This window comes from Nipponia nippon, unplaced genomic scaffold (assembly GCF_047370975.1).
Source record: "Nipponia nippon isolate SJK-2023a ecotype South Korea unplaced genomic scaffold, ASM4737097v1 scaffold_2, whole genome shotgun sequence".
Classification (NCBI taxonomy): Eukaryota; Metazoa; Chordata; class Aves; order Pelecaniformes; family Threskiornithidae; genus Nipponia; species Nipponia nippon.
Window position 1 is genome coordinate 23,956,878 of NW_028262336.1, and position 9,982 is coordinate 23,966,859.

Here is a 9,982-nt window from a genome sequence, read left to right on the forward strand (position 1 = left end):
GCTCACCTCAGCTGGTCTCTGACTCACTTTCTTTCAACACGAGCCAGGTTAATTTTGACTTTAACGCCATGAATTATGATTGTTGTTTCTGTTGCAGGATGGTCACGAACGGGAAGGGAACAGATGCCCCTCACCCACACCCATTGGTGGCCAAAGGCAGGTCCCTTCGCCTCACCAGACCTGGTGCTGAGCTGGCAGGAGGTGGAGCTGACCTACACAGCCGCTTTCGCACAGCCCAGCTAAAGCCCCAAAGCATGTACGGCTTGGGTTTAGGCAGGGCTCAGCCTGGCACAGACAGACACAGCCCTGCCACCACGCTCGAAGCGGCCACCTCACAGGCAGCGGTCGCAGCGCAAGGGGTTTCTCAGCAGTGCGTAGGTTGGTCAGCTCTGGGCGCAGCCTCACAGGGGCAGGAGAAGGCGCCCTTCCAGCAAAGGCTTGGCACCAGGGACCGTTTTGTCTCCTCATGCCAACACACAAATGCACAGGATCTTGTCAGAGCTATGGCTACCGGCATTTGGAGGTGAGAAAGGACAGCCTCTGAAGCAGACACCTCATGTGGAGGAGCGTACACCAACAGGGTAATATTTAGCAGCTGAACTAGCAACTGAGGCAGCATGCTATGAGCAGATGAATCTGAAAACTGTAATGCTAGGCAATGCTATTTTCCCTGTTTATATCAGCTATGTAAAATGGATATTTTTTTTTTCCGAGACATAATATGCAGCTACAAACAAGTTTTTAAAAAAGATTAGTCTTGCCCCAGCCACACCTTAAAAAAGGTCTGTGATCAGCAAACAAAACCGAATTGCTCACAGCAATATAGAAAACGGCATTATGTGCTGAAGAATTGATGAACCGAAGTCGAAGGTTAACATAAATAATATAAATGACAATTAAGCTGTGTGCTTTTAGCAGGGCGAAAAGCTGCATTGCATGCTTAGCTATGCAGTGTCTAGATCTGCCTCTCCGATAACAACATGAAGAATATCAACAATAAATTGGCAAAGCCTTGAGCTGACCTCCAACGTGAAGTAACACGTCCCCACGGTGACTTCCTTAGCAGGGCCTGCTTGTGCCTTGTGGAAGATGATGCTGAACCAGTTGCCCCACTGTCACTACTGGAACTGTTTTAAAGTGCCTTGGCCAGATAAAACAACAAATATACTTGTGATTGAGGTTTGCAGACAGATAGGTGTTTTATTTACACATAAATGCTAACTGTTACTGAGTATAAATTATCTGCTTTTAGAAGAATATTTTTTTCACCTGATTTTTCCTGTGTGGAAAATCTCATCTGCTGAATGATGCACAGTGTAAGAAAATGAGTACAAAACTAGAGCTAGCAAAGAGATTACATTAACCATGATGCAGCACTGAACACTGTTGAATCTAAACATTAGGCACTTAATTTTGATCAATGCAGTTAATTAACAGATTTGTTGTGATTGAGTAGGACAGAGCAGAAATCGGGAAACAGATCAAAGCATCTGGCTACTGGTTTTATTTTTCTGGCACTGAAGGACACCGTCACATTACTGGCAGCAATAGCTGGTCTGCTTTTCCCATTGGATCAATGTCATCATTGACTCATATGCCAAAACTCAAATTCTTCTTTAAGTGCTGTGTTATTTTAACAAGTACAAAAATAAGTGCAAGCCAACAACCTTGGCCACTTGTCGCATTGAAAGAAGTGCAATTGCTCACGAGCAACAGGGCGGGTTTGCCTCTGTGGCTGAGCTGAAGCGCTTCAGCCGTCTCTGCTGTGGTGTATCGCAGCGCCCGGGCTCTGAGCATTGTTGGGTCACTCTCACACAGAAGAAAAACATGACCTTGGTATGGTCTGTTCTTCTTCGCCCCCAGCCCTCTCCCTGGGAAGCCCAAGGACAGGCGGCCGGCGCCGTCAGACAGCACACCACCACCAGCACTGTCAGCCCCTCTGTGCTGGGCGGAGGCGCTGGAGGGAGTCAGTCCTATGCCTGCTGCTCACAAACCCAACTCTTGGGGTCCAGATGGAGCTATCATCTCAAGCAAGGCAGAGTTACAGCTTAATTTGGGAAGGGTGGGGGCTGGAAAAGACTGGCCTTCCTCCCACTCCTCCTCGTCTCACTTATCTCAGGGTAAAGTGTTAGTGGAGCCAACTACAAAGCCAGCTGACGTTGACAGGGGCTCGCTGAAGGCCAGCCTATGTCTCTTGGGGATGTACGCCGACTGCCTCCTCTGAGGTTATGATCACCTGTTAGTTACTGTAGTAAGAAATCTTATTAATATCTTTTTTAAAAAAGCTAAGCAACAGGAAAAGAAAGGCCTTGCCTTTTCCTTCCCTTTCCTTTGTCTGTCAATATATAGCACCACAGTGCCTTCAAAAATGAATCTCCTTTCCTTCTCAAGACTTGATTGTGCAGAGAAAATACAATTTTTGAGAACCAAGTGGTTTGGATGGAACTGTTGTAAGGGAATGCTTCAGAAGTACATACAGTAATAAAAATAAGTGCTCATTGCTGCTGGGAAAAAAATATATGGGATGATTTCAGGCTAATGGAGACCAGTTTGACCTGCCTGCTGGTTAGTGGTATAGGTGAGTGCATCTTTCCCATGACTGGATTCAGCACTTTTTAAAGCTTTTTTCTTTCCTGCCCTCCCCCTCCACCCCCAATAGCTATGATTCTACAAAAGGATGATTTTTTTAAAGCATGTTTTTGAAGGGAGAAAGAATTTCTACAATTTCTTTTTTGGGCAGCGGGGGAGAGAAGAAAGAAAAATAGCAGCAGCCACAGCAAACAGGGCAATTACTTGGCTGTTGGTGTGCTCCAACTAATCTGCCTGGAAAGAGAAGTATGTAAGAAATGCCCTGCTGTGCCAGAGCAACGGCCCATTTAGCCCAGTAGCGCGACTGCAGCAACGGCAGGAGGAGAGGCTATGTAGCGACTTCATGGGAGCCTGGCTTCCCACAGTCACCCGCTCCCCTCCCACGAACCCAGCATCCGCAGCTGCGGTACTCACAGGCCCCAGCGGGCACGGCCCTGCGCGTTGCCTTTTGCTGCACGTTGCGGGCAGCAGTTAATTATCAAAAGATTGTTACAAATGGTCTTATGTTTGGGTGACGGAACTTCGGGACAAAGAACACAGTCCAGCTTCTTCTGAATGGCAGCTGCATCAGCATCATGGAGGATGCTGTTGTTTATCAAATTCTTTGAAGCCTATATAGCATGCTGAAGGCGAAGAAATACTGCATGTTCCAAAGTTAATTGCAAACTCACACTGTATTGTTCCTTCACCTGCCTCCACGCTGAAAGGCCAATCTATCCTTAAATAAAGTCACCTGTACAAAAGCCTCCTTCAAGATTAACCACACAAGTGCTTAAAGCCATGGCACTTCAAACAAACCTCTAGTTAGACAGACGCACAAATATCTTTCAAAAGTGCAGCCTACACAAACATCTATACAGGATCACTTTTTAAAACTACCCTGGCAAAGAAGTCACTTATTGTTTATGTCAATGCACAGCTCTAAACAAATTAATTTGTAGTCTACGATCTTTTCATTTTGGAGTCTGTCTGCCTTGGATTTTGAATTCTAATTAATAGATCTACTGGAAGCCACAAACTACTACCTCTCCTCCCCCAGCCCCCTAAAAACTGACTCACCACAGTATTTTTTAGCTTCAGCAGATTAGCAAAAATCACTAAAAAGGTGAAAACCATGAAACTATTTTTTGATAATTTCATTTTTCTTTAGGAGGATTAATTAAGTCTTATCATTTAAAGCTGGCATTTGGCTTCATAGTGTACTTATTTTTTCTGCTGTATCAGGAAGAAAAAATATTTTAAAGAGGAATTACTGGAACTGTTCTACTCAGGAACCTGTACCAAACTGGTGTTATTAAAAAAAAGAAGTTAGGTTACCCTTGGTTAATAAACCCAGTCTTTAGCTGTGTTTCTTCACTTATGGGATACGATTCATGCTTTGTAACATACACTGTTATATATACTTTATACGTATGTGGTATATACAGAGGTATTGTGGGTCCTTACCAGAAGTCAATGAAGGCTGCTATGTGCTTGAGTGACCGCAGAACCAACACACCCACTCGTGTGTATTCAAAATACACAGAAAAGCACAATAAATGTTTAGACGCTTTCAAATAAGAGGCAGAAAAAGTTCCTAGCCAAGTTCTTATTTTACATACGAATGTATCGCATCAGTTTTATGAATATGGCCACACAGACGCACCACGCAACTTAGATTGCAAAGGCTACCTCTGTCAAAAAACCTGTTTCTGCTTAGTCTCTCAGCATTGCAATCTACTTTTAAAATAAGGATGAAGATGATGATGAAGATCCCGAAGCTATTGCAAGAGAGGTTCATGTATGAGTTGCTCCAGGACCAGACTTGGTAGGCCTTTTGCTGCTGCTGGGGATTTTACTCAGAGGCATCTTGATCTAGAGTCAAAATAGTACCTTAGGAACTAAGGTTTGAACTGAACTTGCATTAATTATTTTGTTCTTATGAGTAAAACTGGATGCTACAAGAGTGTGTTTTCAATGCCAGCCTAATACACAGACTACATTTTAACAAATTGGAAAAGGCACCATTGGGTCGTGTCAGATTTTAGACCTGCTGAGAAGTTATGATTGTATGAGAAGCGTTCCAAAGACTCCTGGTGGTTTTGCATCAGATTTATTAACCACTCTCCTCATTAACCTAATTTCTTGTGTGCGACGTCAGTAATTTTAGAAAGAAAAGCTTGCAGCCCAACTTCCATCCTGGTGAGCTGGTGTTTTTCTGCCATTCCACACAGTTGGTCAAGTGCCCCTGCGCAAGTTTAATGGCGACACTGCTGCCACCCTCAAGTGAAACATCACTAGTTCATTCAATGCCTCTCTCTGGTGGCATGATGATCTATAGATCTGATGTGTTCTGCAAAGATGACATCACGAGGTTGTCCCAGTAACCCAGCAGGAGCTGTTCTGCTGCCGCCTCAACCCACGGCAAGTAATCAATCGGAAACCCAGCATGTTGATCTCGGCTTGAAGGGACACTGCGGGACTGCGTTACCAGCATCAGAGCATCTCAAGAAGTCAACACAGTTGCAGCAGTGGAGGAGAAAAGCCCTTTTGCCTGCAGCCTTGTGACTCCCCCTTATTTCTAAGCACCCAGCAAAGCTTTCCTTGTGGTTGGGCATTCCCAAACACACACACGCACCGCTCTTCCTCTGCCGATGCTCTGGTGTGACCCGGTCCTGCAGACTTCTTTCTTTCTTCATAAGTGGAACACCTGTAGAGGGCTTCATAAAATCTCCTTGAGGCACACCATCTTATAAAGATTTTGAGATTTTTAACTTTCTATCAAATTTCTACCAAGCTTAGGTAAAATTAATGGATTCCTGAGTTACTGGGGTAGAATGAGAGAACAGGACAGACACACGCAGAACTGCAAAAGCCTTCTCTTGTTAGATATAAGGTGATTATTAAGAATCACACATTTTTCATGACCTGTAAGTAATGTCTTCCCTAAAATGACATATATTGAACATTTTCTTTAGTATGTAGGTAGGCCCTTTTTTACCTCATGGTCAGTGCACTTAATTAAAAGGTAGCCTGTTGCCTGACCTGATCTTCCCTCAGGCACCTCCATTAGACAGACTATATGAAGAAGTATTGCTTTTTTTGGTCACCCTTTTTAATACAAAAAAAAGTTGAAGCTTACCTACATAACTTCAAAAGATGAGAAATGCAAAACCAGTGTGCATATTCATTATTTCTGCTAGCATAGGGGCACATAGGTATGCTATTGCAAATGAAATATCAAGTTTTTCTTCCTTTTTTTTTTTTTTTAGGTGTACCCGTAGCACACTCAACTTTAAATTTCACAGTTAGAATGTTGTTGTCTCCAGTTGTGCACAAGCAAAACTTTCTTAACTTTACAAGTGATCACCTTCACTGCAAATTTATGACCTGTACATAGCAGTCAGGTGTTTTTCCTCCCTGAAATACTTGACCTGTAGCGTTGATACCCATATGTAGCATCAAGGACATTGCTGCATGCTTGTCTCGGGTTCAGCCAGCATGTAACAGTAGACCTGCATCTACCTAGAGACTGTATTTGCCATAGAAACCCAGACACCTTTTACTGCTTGAGTCACTATATTTGGCCATTTGTAGCCATGCAGAGACTCTGCAAGAGATACATACAAGTACAAAGCAAATATTTATTGTTTCTCCCCCAAGATCAGCAGGGCTTACTGAGCTGCTCAGCTAAGCACCAGTGTGCTGGAGCCCCGGTAAGATGCTTGAAGAGCTGCTGCTGACCAGGCAGGCATCGGTCAGGGAGGGATGGCGGGGATGGGGGAGCCAGGCATGAGAACAGAGCTGTAGATCTTGGGGACTGCTGAACTGCACTCACGCACCAAATCCACCAATGCTGTCGACACCGGTGACCTGACTGACTGCCAGCTGTGGGCTTGACACCCTTCATTTCTTCCTGATTTTCTACCTTTTCAAGTTCATGCTTTATTCTTGGATCCTTGAGCTACCAGTAAATTGCTCTGTCAACAATCCTACTTCAGCCTATAATTTTACCTCTCCTCTTTCTCGCGGCGCTGTCTCACATGGCAGCACCGTTTCCAAAACCCAGGCGGGGGTCAGGCAGCTGTGCCCGGGACCCAGGGAAGGCTGGCAGCCAAACAGCAAGGGGGTGAGCAGGGAAGGTACTGGTGGGTTACCAAGAGTGCAAGGTGACTGTCGGAGGGGCAGAGAGGAAATTTTCAGGTATTGCAAGTACTGAGAAGTTAACTACGATTTTTTTGCTGTTGTTTATGGTAACTGAAGAACGATGACATTTCTCAGGCTTTTCATGGCGACTCAGGAGTGGAGACTACAGTGAGCAGAGGAGGATGCTAATGCAGGCAAGGACCAGGAGGTGTCCGACGTGGCTACCTAAGGAAGGGCCCATGGAAAAGAAATAACTACATAACTACACCTTCAACTGGCAAATTAATTTGTTCTCAGTAATTGAGGAAAACAGACCTTTAAATAAACATTTAAGCAGATGGTAGATAAAAAAAATGATTGCAAGACATTTCCTGCAGGTTTCGGGACTCTATGGCAATGGGAACTGTATGGGATACGAATTAAATGGAGGCTAAAAACCCAGTAAAGTTCTGCCTTTCATTTCATAGTGGGATCCACAATTGACTTGTGTTATTATTAAACTATGTGCTTGTTTTGGCTGGGATAGAGTTAATTTTCTTCATAGTATGGGGCTATGTTTTGGATTTGTGCTGGAAACAGCACTGATAACACAGGGATGTTTTTGTTATTGCTGAGCAGTGCTTACACAGAGTCAAGGCCTTTGCTGCTGCTCACCCCACCCCACCAGCGAGGAGGCTGGGGGTGCACAAGAAGTTGGGAGGGGACACAGCCAGGACAGCTGACCCCAACCGACCAATGGGATATTCCACACCATATGACGTCATGCTGAGCATATAAAGCTGGGGGAAGGACATGGGGGATGTTCGGAGTGCTGGCGTTTGTCTTCCCAAGTAACCGTTACGTGTGATGGAGCCCTGTTTTCCTGGAGATGGCTGAACACCTGCCTGCCGATGGGAAGTAGTGAATGAATTCCTTGTTTTGCTTTGCTGGCGTGCACAGCTTTTGCTTTACCTATTAAACTGTCTTTTTTACCTATTAAACTGTCTTTATCTCAACCCACAAGTTTTCTTACTTTTACCCTTCTGATTCTCTCCCCCATCCCACCGGGGGGGTGAGCGAGTGGCTGGGTGGTGCTTAGTTGCCAGCTGGGGTTAAACCACAACACACTACCAAACCACCACAGGAATTTAGTGTAGCATCTTTGTTTTTTCCACCCTACTGCAGAAGTTAATCTACCTAGAGAACTATGCTTCCCGGCTTTCCTACTTCCCTTTATTCCAACATATGGTCTTAACATAACGTCCTTATGAAATCATCACTTGAAAACTTTAAGCCATGAGATGCTAACTTATTTAATCATTGTAAAAGTGAATAGGTGGCTGCTTCACACAACACAATAAAAAAAAAGGACTTCTTAAAACCCCGTAGATATACTTGCATTCTTTATGAATTTAAATCCTTTTTTTCTTTAGCCAGAAGCATAATGATTTTGAGATTTTTTTAGAACCACAGCTATTGTGTGGAAGTTTTCTTAACATACGATCCAACTGACTTTAATAGCTTCAATGCTATTACTAGAGACACACTTTCCTTAATGTTGTTTCAGTTATACATCACTAATTTTATATCCAGTAAACAACAAAACAATTTTATTCATTCTTAGAATCAAAAATCCTGGAGAAAAATTAATAAAGTAAGCAATATGTTAACCTGAAAAAGAAATTAACAGATTGTTTTATTACATTTCCCTCAAAATTATATCTCAGTATTCAAGTATGTGTAAGTCAGTCTAAATCTGTAATTGCAGAACAAATTTAACTGCCCGTGCAATCTATTACATATTTGCTACATGTAATTAGCATTTCCAGGTTTGACACAAACAGTTGCATTATCTAGAAAGTGTTGCATGGCAGAAATGTTTCTAATAAAAACAAAGTCAATCCTGTTCTTGTTTGCTTAACTAAAAAGCAGCAACAAGGCCCAGGCCCCCTACCCGCTTTCTAGAAATGGCTTGTCGGCATGGAAACCAGAGCAGGCGTTATCATTCGGGGGTGCTAACAAAATACCCCCGCCCAACATCAGATCTCAAGTTAGGAAAAAGGGAGAGCAACGTTTTTGTAATGCAGTTACCAAGTTGCTCCTAAAAAAGGAAAAATCTGCATGAAAATAATAGATAAAGCTCTTAAATGGATCTAACTTTGTGGCATGCTCTTTTATACTCATATGGATCTCATTTTGGTCAATCAAGACTCCTCCTTGTGAATTTAATTACTGTCTAATCAAGTCTTAGATCCAGCTGTGTTCTCACTGTTGGGGTCTCCAGGCACTGCAATACAAATGAAGTAACAAAAGGCTTTAAGATTAATTTTAGATTAGTATTTTTATTGGTAATATATTTCTCTGTTAAAAAAAACCAGAATTCAGTTTCTGCCCTTTACCACTAGCAATTGCAAAGAAAAAAAAAGAAATCTGTAGCAATTCTGCCTATGTTTTCAGAGAGCATTTCATTAAGGTCCTTCTGTTTAAGTATGCCACTTTCTGGCCAGTTCTTTTTACCATTTTAAATAAGCGATAGGTTATAATGCAAATGAAAACTGGTAGGTTTTAAGCTGTTAAGAGTCTCAAAGTGGATTTAATTTGATAGGTGTTCATGGCCTTAACCATCACTTTTGCAAATGCAAGTCTTCCCCCCCCCCCCCTTGTATAAAGCTTGTTCACTACTCACGCAAAATACACACATCTCATAGCTGAAGGATCAGCATTTCATATACAGAAACAACTCAAATTTAATGCAAGATTTACACCAGACAGATTTGCCAGTGAAAGTCAGGAAAGCAATGAGGAACAAAGTCCCATGCATGTGATGGTATGAGCATTTTCTTATAGCACCTTATTTTAAACCAAAGTACCCAAGAACACAGCCACTTCTATCTTCTTGAGCTCCTCTGGGCTACAGAGATCTGCCGCAGCAACTCCAGTTCGGAGCTGCCAGATAGCTGGGGTACACGCTGACCCGCTCTGCATCTTGAGCTTCATAAGAAGACACAGCTATATAGTTCCTTTCCTTTAAGCACATAAGCTAGGTGTATGCTCTCCTTTTCCCCTGGCTCACAATTGTATCGAGGGCAAACGGTAAAAAGAATTTGTGCTTCCACAGCTTATGTACCCCAGAAGTTATCCTTCCTCATTACAATCCATCTTAAAATCAAAATTAGCCCCTGCAACCTTGTTTGGATCAAAAACCTAATATAACAAAAATAAAAGACAGAAATGTAGTAGGAAGGATGTAATTGTAGATGCTATGCTTTTAGTTCCCACAAGAGCGAAG